The following is a 15873-nucleotide window of genomic DNA, read 5'->3' on the forward strand; positions in this document are numbered from 1 at the left end:
CTCCAGTTGTTCCAGCCTGCCTGTAGCCGATGTTTTACTTCTTCTTCCATACTTCCTCCAGCGTTAACAAAAGATCCCAAATACTTAAACTTATCAACTCTCCTTATTTGCTCTCCACCAAGCTGAATACTTTCTCTATCATCCCCCTCAGTGGTGGTACACATATATTCTGTCTTGGATCTACTTATTCTCATTCCTCGTCCTCCAGTACTTGTCTCCATCTTACCAATTTCACTTCCAGATCTTCCCTGCTCTCTGCACACAGAACAATATCATCCGCATACAATATGTTCCATGGTACTGTCTCCCTTACTTCCTCTATTATAACATCCATCACTATGTTAAAGATAAATGGGCTCAGAGCCGACCCCTGGTGTAATCCTACTCTCACCTCAAAACCTTCTGTCTCCCCAACACTGCTCCTCACTCTGGTAAATACATTCCGGTACATCTCTTGTATCAATCGCACATACTTCTCTGGCACCATCTTCTCCCTCAGGCTCCTCCATACCTCTTGTCTCGGGGACTCGGTCATAAGCCTTTTCAAGGTCAATGAATACCATATGTAGGTCCCTTTGTCTTTCCCCGAATTTCTCCATTATTTGCCTCAGACAAAATATACCATCTGTTGTTCCCCTTCCCTTCATAAATCCCATCTGCTCTTTACCTATTTGTACTTCTTCTCTCAGTCTAGCATCTATCATCCTTTCCAGTATCTTCAAAGTGTGGGACATCAATTTAATGCCCCTATAATTACCACACTCTTGGACATCGCCTTTCCCTTTAAAAATTGGGATCAATATACTCCCACGCCACTCATTTGGTATCTTTTCCTGTTCAAGGATCTTTATCATAAGATCGTACAGTATATCCACTCCTTCATCTCCTAATGCTTTCCATGCCTCCACCGGGATCATGTCTGGTCCGGTTGCCTTCCCATTCTTCATCTTCTTCAGTGCATTTAGTACCTCTTGCCTAGAAAACCTCATTACCATGCCAATGTTCACTTGCCCATCCTCTCTTATTAGTCTATTATTTTCTTCATTAACAACTGTTCGAAATATTCTTTCTTTCCATCTCTTCACAATGTCTTCCTCCTTTCTAAGCACTACACCCTCTTGATCCTTTATTTGTTTGATATGTGTTATATCTTTGGTGCTCTTATTTCTAGCGTTTGATAGCTTGATCATCTTCTTTAATCCTTCCTTTGTCCCCAGCTCATTATACACATCATCATACGACTTTGCTTTAGCTTGGGCTACCACCTTTTTCACCACCTTGTTTTTCCCATCTCTTCCCATCTTTTCTTTGCCCCCTTCTTATCTTTTACTACTTTCTCAATGTCTTCATCCCACCACCAACTCTACTTTTCTTCCCATATGATACCAGATGTCTCTCCTAGCAGCTCCTTTCCATGCCTTCTTATTACTGCTGCAATGCATTCTATACACTATTCTCCTTAATTCTATGCATCTACTTTTTTATAAGCTCATGTGGCTCTAATAGTAAGAATTACCCCAAAGTTTTTTTTTATATTATTATTATTTTTATGGAAAACTGAAAATAAAATAAGGCGTGGAGTATTCCCTAGAAAAAGGGATTGGTTCTAGTATCAAATAATTTTTTTTAACTCATTGTAGGTTCCAATGCTGTGATAATATTACCTTTACATTTTTATGAAATATGATAAAGCACTGTAATTGTAAAACCAATGCAAAAAATAAATAAATAATTCAGACCTGTAATTGCACGGTAGCGGAAAATCAGCGTTCGGCTTACAAACTCGCCTGGTCTATTGCCTTTTGCACGGTTCAGGATAAAATGAATGAGGTATAGATTTATATTTTTCTCAGAGTCTGCAAATTCATTATCTTATTACAGTATAATGGGCCGAGTAGTGAGTGACCAGAACAGTTAATTTATTATACTATCTTGTGAAATTTCATAGCCCTACCCTATATTGTACTGGTATATTCATGTATACTATTTTTTTGTTAATCAGTTGTTACTAATAAGGTGCAATTAACTTGAATTAAAGATTTGCAAAATCAGTTCAAAAACACTGTAGGCTACAGTAACACATACGATACCTAATGTGAGAGAGAGGGAAAACTACATATATATCACTCTTTTCAGGATGCGACTTGAATTGTTTGTGGAGGTTGAGGCATGGCTGAATTGTGTCATGGCATCTGGTTGAAAGGTGGAACGGCATGGCGGAATTGTGCATGGATCTTGGGTGAAAAAGGTGGAATGAAAACTACAGTCAAGTATTTTGGCAGCTATTACCGCTTCAGTGAAAATTATGAGGAAATCAGTGACTCCACAGAGGAAGGGAGATGCAAGTGTGTACATCCAAATTATGTTATATATATATATATATATAATATATATATATATATATATATATATATATATATATATATATATAGTATATATATATATATATATTGGCATATTTTATAAGGTATACTTCATGTATATTTTCAGTGTTTGTACATGCATATATCTGTTACCAAAAGAAATATAGAAATAAAACCAAAACAAATGGTACATGCGCTTAGTGGGATGTGATATTTTTGAATCTTTCATCTTTTGTTTGTATCATTCGAAGTGGTTGCAATCTTCAGTATGGTAAAGACTATTTTATGTGTGTGTGTGTTTTATAAAAATAGCTGTCCATTAGCACAAGTCTCATGTGTGTGTGTTTATGTATGTACGTACATACTTGTACATACTTTATATATACTTTTTTTTACTGTAATTTTTTATGGAATGAGGTTGTTGTTACTGAGGTAAGAATCAATCGAGTGCATGTGTAGGTTATATATACGACCTTGTCTCCTTCACAGGAAATTACTTATCTCTGGATGGAGATCAACACCGTGAATTTTACGGTTTTCCCTGTGATGAATGTGCAGATTCTTTGCTTTCAACTCTCAAAGAATTTCAAAGCTTCAGGCAATGCTCCTGCAAAGAAGTGGTTGTCCCTGTTAGGGCACAAGTATTTATTGGAGAAAATTGTACCAGGGGCAAGGCTAAGAATGAAGCCTCTCCAGTTTTTTCTCAAGCAACACTGGGATCAGAGGGTGCTCCCCAATTCTCATATGGCGGTAGTTTTCGGGGATTTGGATGAAATTTTCCAGTGATGGAGAGATAAACCTTGTCTTCAGCAAGGAGTATCGCTGGATCCCAAGAACCCAGACCTATCGTGGTAGTATACAGACGCATCAGACAGAGGCTGGGGAGTGACTGCAGGCAAAAAATAGCTGTTGAATCTTTGGACTCAAGAGGAACAACTGCTGCATATCAAACTTTTCGAACTATTGGCAATATGGAAAGGAGTGCTGGAACTGGAGGACCTGGTATGCAATCAAATGGTGGCAGTTTTTTCCGACAACACTACACCACTGGTGTACCTGAAGCACCAAGGGAGACAAAGTCCGAGTCTCTCTTTCAGTTAATAAGACAGATCATCTTATGGTCAGTGAACAAGAACAACACCTTTTACTGCCTCAGTTTGTTCCTGGGAGAAAGAACATTCTAGCAGATGTTCTCAGTTGCAAGGATCAAGTAATAGTGATGAAGTGGGCCTTACATCCAGAGGTGTGCAGCAAGTTGTGGAAGCTGTGGGGGTCTCCCTTCAAGACCTGTTGCAACCAAGTGGAATCTTCAATCCCCCTGTGTTTTGTTCACCCATTCAAGATCCTCTGGCTTGGGGGTGTAGATGCCATGTTATTAGACTGGTCATATGTAGACTCTTATGATTTTCACCCCCTTTGCTATGATCCAAAAAGTCATCATCCTGCTAGGCAATCATGCCCAGACTGCTCCCTGTGAGGGAAAATCTCCTGAATCAACCAAGGGAGGAAAGGTATCATCACAACTCCCACATGCTGCAGCTGACCGTGTGGAGACTGCCCACTGTCTCCTGGGGGCTCAACACTTTTCAAGAGCTTGTAGGAGGGCCATTATCAGTGTCAGGATGGATACCACAAATTGGATCTACCAACACCAGTGGTCTGTGTATAGATCCTGGTGCCAAGGTAAAGGGTTTTCTAGCACCTGTACCTCTATAAATAACATCATTAAGTTAATGTTATTTCTCAGGTATGGGAAAATGTTCTCAGTAGCAGTCATTAACAGGTTATAGGGATGTGTTAGCTTCTGTCTAACAACAAAGATATCAAAGATATCATTAGAGGTTTTCAGCTGGAGGTTCCCAGTGTCTGGTGCCCTCTTAATCTTGGAACACAGATGTCATTCAAAGGTGTCATTCCAATTTTTTTTTAAATTCATTTGACCAACATCCACATAGTACTTGACAACAGCCATTCAGATTACATACACTCTTTTCCTCGACATTTCACACATCATGAGAATCAGAGGAACTAGAATAAAGCCTAATATGACAAATTCTTACTTTAACAGTCGTTATTCTAGTAGGAGTAAAACAATGAAGGGAAAAAGAGGTCCTAACAAGCTTACTAGAAGGAAAAGGAGACAAATCATGTATTCCCTTAAAACTAACCTTAACAGACTTAACCTCTTGCTTTCTTTTGCTGCCTTTTCAAATAATCAGCCTCTCTTTTTTTACAATGTTTCACCAATTTTAACAATAATTAATTTGACCAACATCAACATACTTGACAACAGTCATTCAGATTACACTTTTCCTTGACATTTTACATATACCAGTCCTTATTCTATCATTACCAGCTATTTTCAAGAGAAAATTTAGGTAAATTTATAAACCAAGTTCTCTACAAAAAAAACAATCACAGATAACTCTAACAATCTTCTACCGTAACTGGCCGACAGAAATGTACTAATCACCTACCAGTGTTTGTACTTATCGTTCCTCTGGTGGAGGGTGGGAGAAATAAATGGATGAGATATTCTTGGAAAACCGAGTGTTCTCATTTTTTATTTCAATCTGTCAAACTACCATTGCAGCGGAAGTAAAAGGTACATAATGAAGAGGTAAGGTTCATTTAAAAAATCACAAGAATAAAGTAATGCTGCTTGGGCCAATGGGATGTTGATCAGGACCCTTAGTATTACTGAGAGCACTGCAGAGCACACTATGTAGTTTCCTCTTATGGAACCCCATACTAAGGTAAAATTACAGTACAGAGAGCACACTTAACATAGCAATATTTAAGTCATATTCCATAAATTCAATATATCTCACCTCTATTTCGATGAAACATCCTTAACAGTGATGGTTTTCCTCTACTGATGATCAGCTGATCTGCTCTAAGTATAAAAGTTCATCTACACCTGAAATAAATTCAGAATTATTGCTGTTATCACTTTACATAAAATGTGCAAAGCTTCACATGCAACCCAAAAAGATTTTCAACTTGCCAAGCTAACTTGCACAGAATGCAAAGGGAGAATACTGCAAACTAAGTAAAAATTAATTGACATAATATACCTTTGCTGCTTTATAGCCTTCCCTTAACTTATGAGCATAAACATTCACTGCAGTTAAGAGAATTATGCTTATTAAAAAGAATCTTTCAAATTCAAAACATACCAGTCAAGAATGGAGTTATGGCAAAAATCCAAAGTTCATCTTTGTTGTTCTGTAATACACTGTCATGACAACCTGTTTCCACTAATCCAAGTTTGTTCCCACCTTCTTTGTCCAGTGAGTGCATGGACATGTTTTCCTTGGCTCTGACACTCAAGAGGAAGCCTTCCTTTTTCCTTGATTTAGCATAAACTGACACCTAAACTGAATGGACAGTGATGGGGTCTAACGTCCCAATAATATAAGCCTATGACTCAGTAGTATAGACTATACAGTACCACAAAGCAGGTGAATTAATCTCATAAAAATCTACCTAATTCCTTCCTCCCTCTCTTCTTATGTAGGATTATTTCATTGCAAGGTTTAAGGAGTCTTGTTAGCAGTTATATATATTAAGTAACAAATGCAAAAAAAGAAAAAAAGATACGGATAAAAATTTATACTTTGTGTCAAAAGTACTGCTTGTCCCGCATGTAATGATTTCATGCAAAAATTTATGATAACCATAACTGTCCAACACATATTGAAAGTTACTTGAACTTAGTAGTATATAATTATGAAATGCTCTATATTTACTGATACATATACACAATTACATTAATTACATTTTATCACAGGATATTATCCCCACAGTCCAGGCTAATAAACGCTGATGCATACAAACATGAACAGGCTAAATTTAAGGATGCCAATTTAAAATAAAAAAAAAAAAAAAAAAAAAAAAAAAAAAAAAAAAAAACTCATCAATGGAAAGATGAATATATGTATATTCTCATGGTATAGGATAAAAAATGTTAACAAAATTTTTGTATCTTCCATGGGAAGTTGTAAGTGAATATTTCCCACCCCTTGTAGGCCTCTTTTCCCTATTTTTGACAAAGTTATCAGCTTTCTTAGCATATTTATTGTAAAATATTCACGATGCATCCTTGGATGGGAATTTGTGACCACATTCCCCTATACCACTTCAAGCAAGACTGAAGGCTCCTCAGCTCACTCACACTCTTATAGGGTGATCTGAAGAGTTGCCAAGTAAAATATGGAACTAGAAACATATTTCCCACAAAATTCGTTCAAACTGTATGGCACCAAATCTTGATCGTATATCTACAATATACCTGTCCACTACCCCAAAGCTATATGTGATCGTATATGATCCCCGGGCTGGGGGTTAACTTTACCAATACTTGGAGTAAAATAATGTAAAGATACAGAGCACAAGCAAGAATGAGGGAGTAAACAAAAAAAGTGCTTACAAAACCTCCAATTTACATGGATCCAATGATGAACATAAAACATTTAAATAAAAAATTTAATGATACTCACTACAGGAATACTGACAGCACAGATATGCTGTCACTAATACCATAACGAAAATAATTAACTTTACATGTAAATGTTCCAAGTTCAACTGTATATTAAATATCATTTCATTAAGCACCTGCATAAATGTCTGTCGGTCTATTTATTCCCTCTTTCTCTCTTGTACTGTGCATCATTATTTTATTCCAAATTAAGATGAAGTTAATATCCAATTAGCAAATACAGTGCCTTGCATATTCAAGCTTAAGGAAGACTCAGTCACAAATAATTGTTAAAGAAAAGTATTAAAAAGGTTCACCAAAAAGACAACTGAGTTAGACTAATTGAGCCAGGCTTCTATGCCACCAATTACGTTATACATAAAAGTTAACATTTTTACATGAAGTGCAGGCTTTTTACGAGGCATATAAACACAAACTAAATGTTCATACAACTGGGAGAACAGTTAAGTGCAGGGTATGATGGATCAGTCATTGTGGAAATCATTAAGCTTTGCACAATTATGGGATTATTCCACTAAGCATGAAATATGATTCTTATCATCCCGGACTCAAACATATCCCAGAGGTAACAAAATTCAATATGTTGAAGTCCATCAAGTTGAGGTGCCAGAGTATAAGCTTCTCTTGTGTCAGTAACTGCATGATAACCTGTGAAATGAGAAAGCAAGCTGATAAAATCATAATCTAAGGATATAACCCTAAACTATAGTTCATTTACCAAATAGTATAAAATATATTAATCTTTAAATAAAATGTAACAGAAAAATGAGAGGGTAAATTACCCTAGGCTACTGCTTACATGCAAATTACAGCATGTTAGTAGGTAAAGTTAGGGAAAGGACATGTTCAAGATAACTATATGGGTTAATAAGAGGTCAGTTTATGGGAGTCCCGGGACAAATCCTCCATGCTAGGTAAGGGAACCATCTACAGGGGGCCAGGGGCATATTCTTCTGTTAAGCAAAGGAGTGATTTTCAGGGGTCATGGGTATGAATGGGTAAGGACCCTTGTGCTAGATAAACATGTTAGGCCAGTAAGGTTCATCTGTAGGTTATGAATGTGTTAGGGTGGTTATGTGTTGGTTGAGACAGAAGGCAAGCCAGTCAAGGGGTCAGAGCTACTGTGGCAGGCATCGCTGTGATAGGTAAGCCATTTCAGACAAAAAATTATGACACAGGATATTGGTACGGCAGCCGTATCCCTGATTGCGACAGATATTGGTACGGCAGTGAATTGCGCATGCGTCAATTTCAGACTTCCCGCAGTACAAATCACATTGTGTAGTGGGGGTACGTCAGATTCTGTCAGTGGTGCCGTATTGCACTATTGACTTGCTGTAGGTACAGCAGCTTGCTAATCATGCAGCAGTTGCCGTACACTGTTGCTAAGAGCTATAGGTACAGCACTAGAAGATCAGCGACAGTAGTAATAATAGTCGAACTGAATTGTTTCGTTGAACATGTTCAATTCGAAATGTCAAAGTGAAGCACATACTGTTATCACCAAAGCACCAAAACATTTTGACAGTAAATGAAAATATAAAAAATCACAATAATACTTAAACATACTTAGATTTTGACAATATACATGAAAAATAAAACTAAACTAATCTATCTGTGTACCTCAAATCTTCTTCGAATCTCCTCTGAACCATGTATTAATACATCAGTTTTTCCCAAAAAACAGATGTTTTCAGCTTTCAACAAGCTGAAAAAAGCAATAGACGTCTACGAAGAGTCAAACTTCCAGAAATTGTATGTCCGTAGGTCACGAACAAACGAATCGGTCTTGAAAAGAGCTCTGAAGAGAAGATTAAAAAAAAAAGACTTGAAGTACACAGAAATCGTGCTCTGCTGTATTCATGGTAGTAAGGAAAACTACCAAAGTCGATCCTCTGGTAAACGGCCTAATCAATCATAAGTAATCATCCAAATCAGGTCTATATTAACAGCATGTTTCCCATATTGGACGCATTACTGACTGCTGCACTACCTTACTAGCTAAGCATCAAATCTTCTTTGAATCTCCTCTTCGGAGCTCTTTTCAGGGCTGATTCGATCGTTTGTGACCTACGGAAATTCAATTTCTGGAAGTTTGACTCTTCATAGACATCTATTGCCTTTTTCAGCTTGTTGAAACCTGAAAACATCTGTTTTTCAGCAAAAACTGATGTATTATTACATGGTTCACATTGCTAGGTCGTCATTTTCTTGCTGTCACTGAGGCGGTAAACAAGGGTTCGCGCATGCGCAATTCACAGCCATACCAATATCTTTCGCAATCAGGGATATGGCTGCCGTACCAATATCTATCGCAATCGGGGATACGGCTGCCATACCAATATCTATCGCAATCAGGGATACAGCTGCCGTACCAACATCCAGTTCAAAAACTTATTTCACCAGGCTTCCCTTGGTAAAACTGAGGGCTACTGCCACAGCATGGTTCCTGTCAGTCAGTTATTGTTAGGATACTATTTACCACCTTTTCCTTATTTTCATGCCTTTTGCTTATGCTAGGTAATTAAAGTCTTTTGTTTATGTTTTTATACCTACATCCCCAAGGGACTTTTATTAACCTTGGCTCCGATTTTGCATGTAAACTGATGACTACCAAACCAGAGGGTTGAAGTCTTCAGTTTTACCCTTACCTTAACCTAACCTAACCTTGGACGCTATGGCTTTATGTGGCATGGGGGGGAAGGGGGGGGGAGTTACCCTTCCTGAACCAAACACAATCACCCCACCTCCCAGGTAGGCCGACACCTCAATCTGCACTCTACCAGAATAGTCTACATAGGTAGTACCTACTACTAAGTCTAGGCCTGTATTACTAGCCCCTTACTAGTACTACCTATTCTCCCTCCAGCCTTCTTATCCTAATGACATTTCGCCATAGGATTATCCTATTCAAGTCCTCATCACAGAACAGTCCAATCCTACTAAAAATGTCGTGCTTAGGTCCTACAACAATAGGGACTGACCTGACAGACTACAAAGACAGCTAGGTAGGTAGGATAATCCTTTTAAATCTTAATCTTAATCTCCTAGTATAACTTATTACTATAACCAATTTCCATCCTTAAATACAGAAAAATATCACATAAAATCCGCTATATATATTTTATGCTCCAAAAAGATACTGAAATCGTTTAAAATTGATATTTACAGAGACTTACAAGCGTTTGATTTTCAATGTAGGTAGGTAGTAGTAGTACTAGTAGTAGTAGTTATGGGTCGAGGGAATGTCTTTGCAACGGCGCCTCTTAATCTTGGGTATTTTTTGTTTATTTGTTTAGCTCTTTCCTTTTCTCTCTCTTTTTTTCCACATCAAGTATATGGTTTCTTTTCTTATTTCGTTGTTACCTGAAAATAGAAATTTTCCAACTACGTCACTTTCCTTTTCTTCATAGGGTTGTTGTAGCCCTATTGCTTTAACACGTTCTTCTCTATAAGTACCACAATATAAAAGGAAATGATATATGTCTTCTACTGTATTGTGGCAAAAAGGGCAACAGGTGTTCTCATTCTGGTGCCTTTTTGCTATATTTAAATTAAGAGAGTTGGTTCTGGCTTTGAAGAGAAGTACTGAACCAGTAGAATTGTCATAAATTTCTTCATCTTTTATTTCTCTTTTCCACGTTTTATATATGTTCACAGTCACTTTATTTTCCAAATCTTCTTTCCACCTCTCTGTGTCCCATAGTAATATTATAATGGATTGGACGAGTAGTAGTAGTTATGGGTCGAGGCAATGCCTTTGCAACGGCGCCTCTTAATCTTGAGTTTTTTTGTTTTTTGTTTATTTGTTGAGTTCTTTCCTTTTTTCTCTCTTTTTTCCACATCAAGTATATGGTTTCTTTTCTTATTTCGCTGTTACCTGTAAATAGAAATTTTCCAACTATATCACTTTCCTTCTCTTCATAGGGTTGCTGTAGCCCTATTGCTTTAACACGTTCTTCTCTATAAGTACAACAATATAAGAGGAAATGAAATATGTCTTCTACTGTATTATGGCAAAAAGGACAACAGGTGTTCTCATTCTGGTGCCTTTTTGCTATATTTAAATTAAGAGAGTTGGTTCTGGCTTTGAAGAGAAGTATTGAACCAGTAGAATTATCATAAATTTCTTCATCTTTTATTTCTCTTTTCTACATTTTATATATATTCACAGTCACTTTATTTTCCAAATCTTCTTTCCACCTCTCTGTGTCCCATATTCTGGCTTTGTCCTTTATTTCGGTTCTGGACATTCCTTCCAATTTTCTTAAATTTATTTTAACTTCATGAATGTACTTTTCCACTGTTTTCCACCATTTTCTTTCCTTTTCTTGCATATCTGTAATTATTTTCTTCAGTATCTCTTTCCGTCCATTTAAAGTATTAGGTATTTACATAGCTTATCTTCCCACTCATAATCCTACTTTTCATGGAAGATGCTCCTATCTCCCCCCTTAATGTGACTACTACTGTACTTCTACATGCTCCTAATATTTTCCTATATACCCCATTCTCTATTCTTTGTAATTTTTCTATTTCTGTGTCTGTTAGATTAACCACATTGGTTCCATATGAGATTGATGGTAGAGCTATATTTTTCCAGAATGTTTTACCTATTAGAACTTTGTTGCAGCTTTTTTTTTTATCACGGAATAGGTTAGGTTGGCTAACTTCTGTGCTTTATTCAACATTTCCTTTTTCTGCAGCTTAAACAGATTTCTAGAATCATTTATCTTTATTCCTAAATATGTTATGTTCTCCCTCACTTTTATTTTCTCTATCTCTTCTGGTTTATCCTTCATATTGAAAATAATGATGCGGCTTTTATCTTTATTTATTTCTAGGCCCACATTTATTTCCTATATCTATTAAAATCTTTATATTTATTCTTGCATCTTCTATATTACTTGCTAAAACTAACGAAATCCACAATTCCGTGAACATAATTGTAGTAGTTACAGTTGTATGGATGTCTATGAAACGGCTTCCCGTTTTCTCTCAACTCTATACTTTCTAGTTCAGAAGTTATTTTATTATTATCATCATCATTATTATATTATTCCATCCTTCCATTTCTTCTTTAAAGAAAGAGGAATACTTCCTTTTTATATTCGTTGTCTTCAGGAATAATAGGGAATATGCTTTTTATTTCATTATAAGTTCGACTCTAAAATATCAAACATTCCTACACGTATTTTATAAATATAGCTAGATTCAATACATTCTACAGCTTGGTTTGAATCAGTTTGTTTCCCATTCTACCTTTCAACTATTGAACTCTTTGCACTATTTTACACAAATTTAGTTTAATTCATTCGTGTACCCCGTCAAGTAGTATACCTTCCCAATAGGCAATGCTACTTCGCGCACTTTTCATCGTATAGTCATTTGTTTTGCTACCTGGAAACACCTTTCAAGACTTCTCATGTCCTTATTTTTGTAGTGCCTAAGACCAATACCTTGCGTTTCATCTTCCTTATTTCCACTACATCCATCCCATCTCTGAGATTTTGTAAGGTGAACTGCTTTCTTCAGAAACCAAGTATATTCTTTTTATAATTATTTAATGCTAAGGAATAGAAAATGCTAAGAATTGTTGTTACAGAAAACTGCAGAAATTCATGGCAGACTATTCCAAAGATTCTCACTTTCAATTCTAGTATACATCTTACTAGTAACTGGACTGTGTAGTCTACTGTTCCTTCTCTCAATGCATGTTTTTATTTGGTTACTTTTATCATTTCTTATTTTCGGCATAATTCGTCACACAAGAGATGGTTTACTAGGCCACAGTTCAAAAGTAATTCTTGTTAGTTTATCATAAAAGTAATACTTGTCTTCTTTTCGCTGGCGGAGAAACTATATATGTGTGTTTAATATCTTCCTTAAATAAGCTTTTGGGGCAGGTTTTTCAAAGACTTTTAAGTATCACACCAAAACTCTTACTATATTTAAAACTTACTAGCAGGTATCTGAGACAATGTGGTTCGAACTTTCGGTCCAGCCGGCCTTTTTATTTCAATTGTTTCTTTTTTCCATTTAATATTTGTCAAGTCCAATTTAATTTGCAACCACTCAGAATCATTATCCACGGTCAGTTCTGTCTTTATCTCAACTTCTTCCTTCAGTGTTTTACAAATTCACTCATTTACCCACACACACAACAGAAACACACTTTAACGTAATATCTCTCTTATATGTCCCCATTCTAGCTTTATCTTATCATGGATCTCGTGAGTCAAGCCTGTCAAGTACCGGCTTTCTTCATTAATTAAACGGATCCGTGTACATATTGTATATACCTAAATAAATAACTAATGGTAACCTTCTTTCGTAATAAGTACGAAATCTTGAAATTAAGTTAAAATGTAGCTCTCCAGTATCCTTGTAAAACCTACCTTCTGATTCCCCCTCCTGTCTCGTTCTCCTTACTCCCCCTCTCTCCCCATCCCCCCCACCACAACGTTTTTCCTTCGCTCTGGCTTATTTGCCACCTGTGTGTCTCGTCCCAGCTCCTGCCTCGTAAGCGCTTGTTAAGAACTTCTCTGATCATTGTGAGTACGGTTATTAAACCATATGATATTTTGGATTTGGTATTGGGCAGAATATTTAGTTTATTATGTTGGTTATGTTAATTAATTGGTAATGTTTTGATATGTTAAGTTTTGTGAATTAAATTTAATTGTTATATTGTTTTTTCCATATAACCTATTGTTAATTTTGTGGATTTAACTTTTACCTTGACAAATGGGGGCCTGACCGGGATCTCTAAATTTAAAATTAAATTCTGCCCAAATCCATTTCAACGTAACATTTTGTATTCTGATCGTGGGATATGATTATCATGTGTTGAGTATTAATGTTACAGTGCGCAAGTAATTCAGTGATGTGTCAACAGTGATACCGTAATCCTTTTAGAGTAAGCTTTATTTTTAGTGCTAACGAGGTATCTCTATTGTTCTGTCCGCGAGCCAATTGACCTTTAGTGTCTTTAAACTTTAATTACGGTTGTAACTAAGCCAATATAGTTTATAATCGGGTCTTGAGCACTGATTAACCACTTTCGTTGTATTTGGAGCATTCAGCGGAAATCTCAAGGTAACATATTTTGCTTAGCGGCCGTCGACATGGGTAGTTCGTGTAAATGCTCGTTATAACTAATTATCCTTGTCCGAAGCATTCTTTTCCGAGGTGTTAACTTCAGAATTCGCTTCCCCGTTTCCATTGTGCACATTTATTATGACTTGGTGTTTAACACAGTATATGGTGTAGACTATATATCCTACTTTCAGAAGTAGCAATTGTTTACAAGGTGTTACTAACAGGTAGACGTCTCTTAACTCAAAATGCCGCTCTTTAGTGTTGATGATTTTCATAGTGACCCAGCGTCACACCTGACTTCCATTGTTATCGCTAATAAGAATGAACTTTTGTTGTTAGCAGCTAAATTTGGGGTAGCTCTTCCTCCTAATGCAAAGAAGGATTTAGTACGTAATTACATAGTACAGCATTGTATAAGTGAAGACCTAGTGGATAGTTCTGAGGGCAGCTAATATATCGTAGACGTGGGTGATAAATCATCGGATGTAGAGTATATGAAGCTGGCTATTCAGTTAGAGCAAATGAAAAGAGAAACCATAAATGCTGAACTAGAGAAGAAAGAGACAGTTGGAAATAGAAAATCAGGTTTTATTAGAAAGACAGCAAAAGGAATTGGAGTTTATTCAAGCTAAATTAGACTATGAAGCTCAGTTAACTCAGCAAGTGGAAGAGAGTAAAATCAGGTTAGCTATGGAAAATAAAAAGCAAGAATTAGAAATAGAAGCTAGACAAACCAATGAAATTTGATTTGACTAGATGCATAAAGTTAGTTCCTAAGTTCGATGAGACTGAAGTTGAAGTGTTTTTTAAGAATTTCGAAGACTTGGCTTCTTGCATGAAATGGCCTCTTGAACAATGGGTGTGGCTCATTAAGCCTAAGTTGGTCGGAAAGGCTGCCACTGTTGTTGGTAGTCTGGTAGGTGAATTGAGCTATATGGTAATCAAAAAAGCTGTTTTAGATGCATATGCTGTAACTAGTGAAGGTTATCGTCAAAAGTTTCGTAATTATGTTAAGCCCCATATTAAGACTTGGACTGAATTTGCTGCAGAAAAATTAAGGTTGTTTAAGTGGCTTGACTCGGAAGATGTAGTTACTTATGAGGAGTTAATTAATCTCATTGTAACTGAGGAATTTAAGAGACTTCTCCCTCAAAATATCATGTTGTATATAGCTGATAAGGAAGAGAAGGATCTCAAAAAGGCAGCTGTTTTGGCTGATAACTATTCATTAATACATAAAGGCAGTCTGGGTAATGTAAAACAGAGCAGAACCGCTGGGTGATAAAGATGGGAAGACTGATAGGGGTTTGTTTTGCAATTATTGTAAGAAGGCCACATGATTAGTAATTTTCCGAATCCTGCATGTAAGAGGGGAAAAGTGACTGAAAACAGAGCTCCATTTAAGGTGTTCCCAGGATACAAATCAGACGCCGGTAAAGAATCTGCAATGCATTGCGTATCACAGGATAAGAATTTGTTTGAAAAAATCATTTGTAACTGTACAATATCATTGCACAGTAGTGATAAACCCATTAAAGTAAGAATGTTAAGGGATACAGGTTCAAACCAAAGCATTTTAATTAAAAATGTTGTTCCAAATCTCACGTTGCTTGATGAAAATGTCAGTCAGGGATTTAACTGACGCTAAACTATTGCCGCTTACAGAGGTGTTCGTGGATTGTCCGTATGTAACTAGTAAAGTAAAAATGGCTGTTAGAGAAGGGAATTTCCCCTTGCCAAATGTACAAGTGTTACTTGGTAACGATCTTGCTGGAGAACTGTTGTTACCCAATCTGATGATGTATGAAACTCCTGGAATAATAAAGGAAAGTGAGAATGAAAGAGATCGTGAGTACGAAAAAGAGGAAAATGAAAAGGAGTCAAAAGTGGAGGGTTGTGTTAATGTGA

General features: G+C 36.6%; 1 long non-coding RNA gene across 1 annotated transcript in view; it reads right to left on the reverse strand.

Moving 5' to 3' along the window:
• Positions 1 to 10552, reverse strand: part of LOC135208736 (uncharacterized) — a 35678-nt gene extending 25126 nt beyond the window's left edge. The window contains exons 1-3 of the long non-coding RNA XR_010313211.1: positions 10044 to 10552; positions 5543 to 7512; positions 5195 to 5283 (exon numbers count right to left, since the gene is read on the reverse strand). This is a non-coding gene — a long non-coding RNA (uncharacterized LOC135208736). The remainder of the gene's footprint in view (positions 1 to 5194; positions 5284 to 5542; positions 7513 to 10043) is intronic.
• Between the last annotated feature and the right edge of the window lie 5321 nt (positions 10553 to 15873).

Source organism: Macrobrachium nipponense, chromosome 35 (assembly GCF_015104395.2).
Source record: "Macrobrachium nipponense isolate FS-2020 chromosome 35, ASM1510439v2, whole genome shotgun sequence".
Classification (NCBI taxonomy): Eukaryota; Metazoa; Arthropoda; class Malacostraca; order Decapoda; family Palaemonidae; genus Macrobrachium; species Macrobrachium nipponense.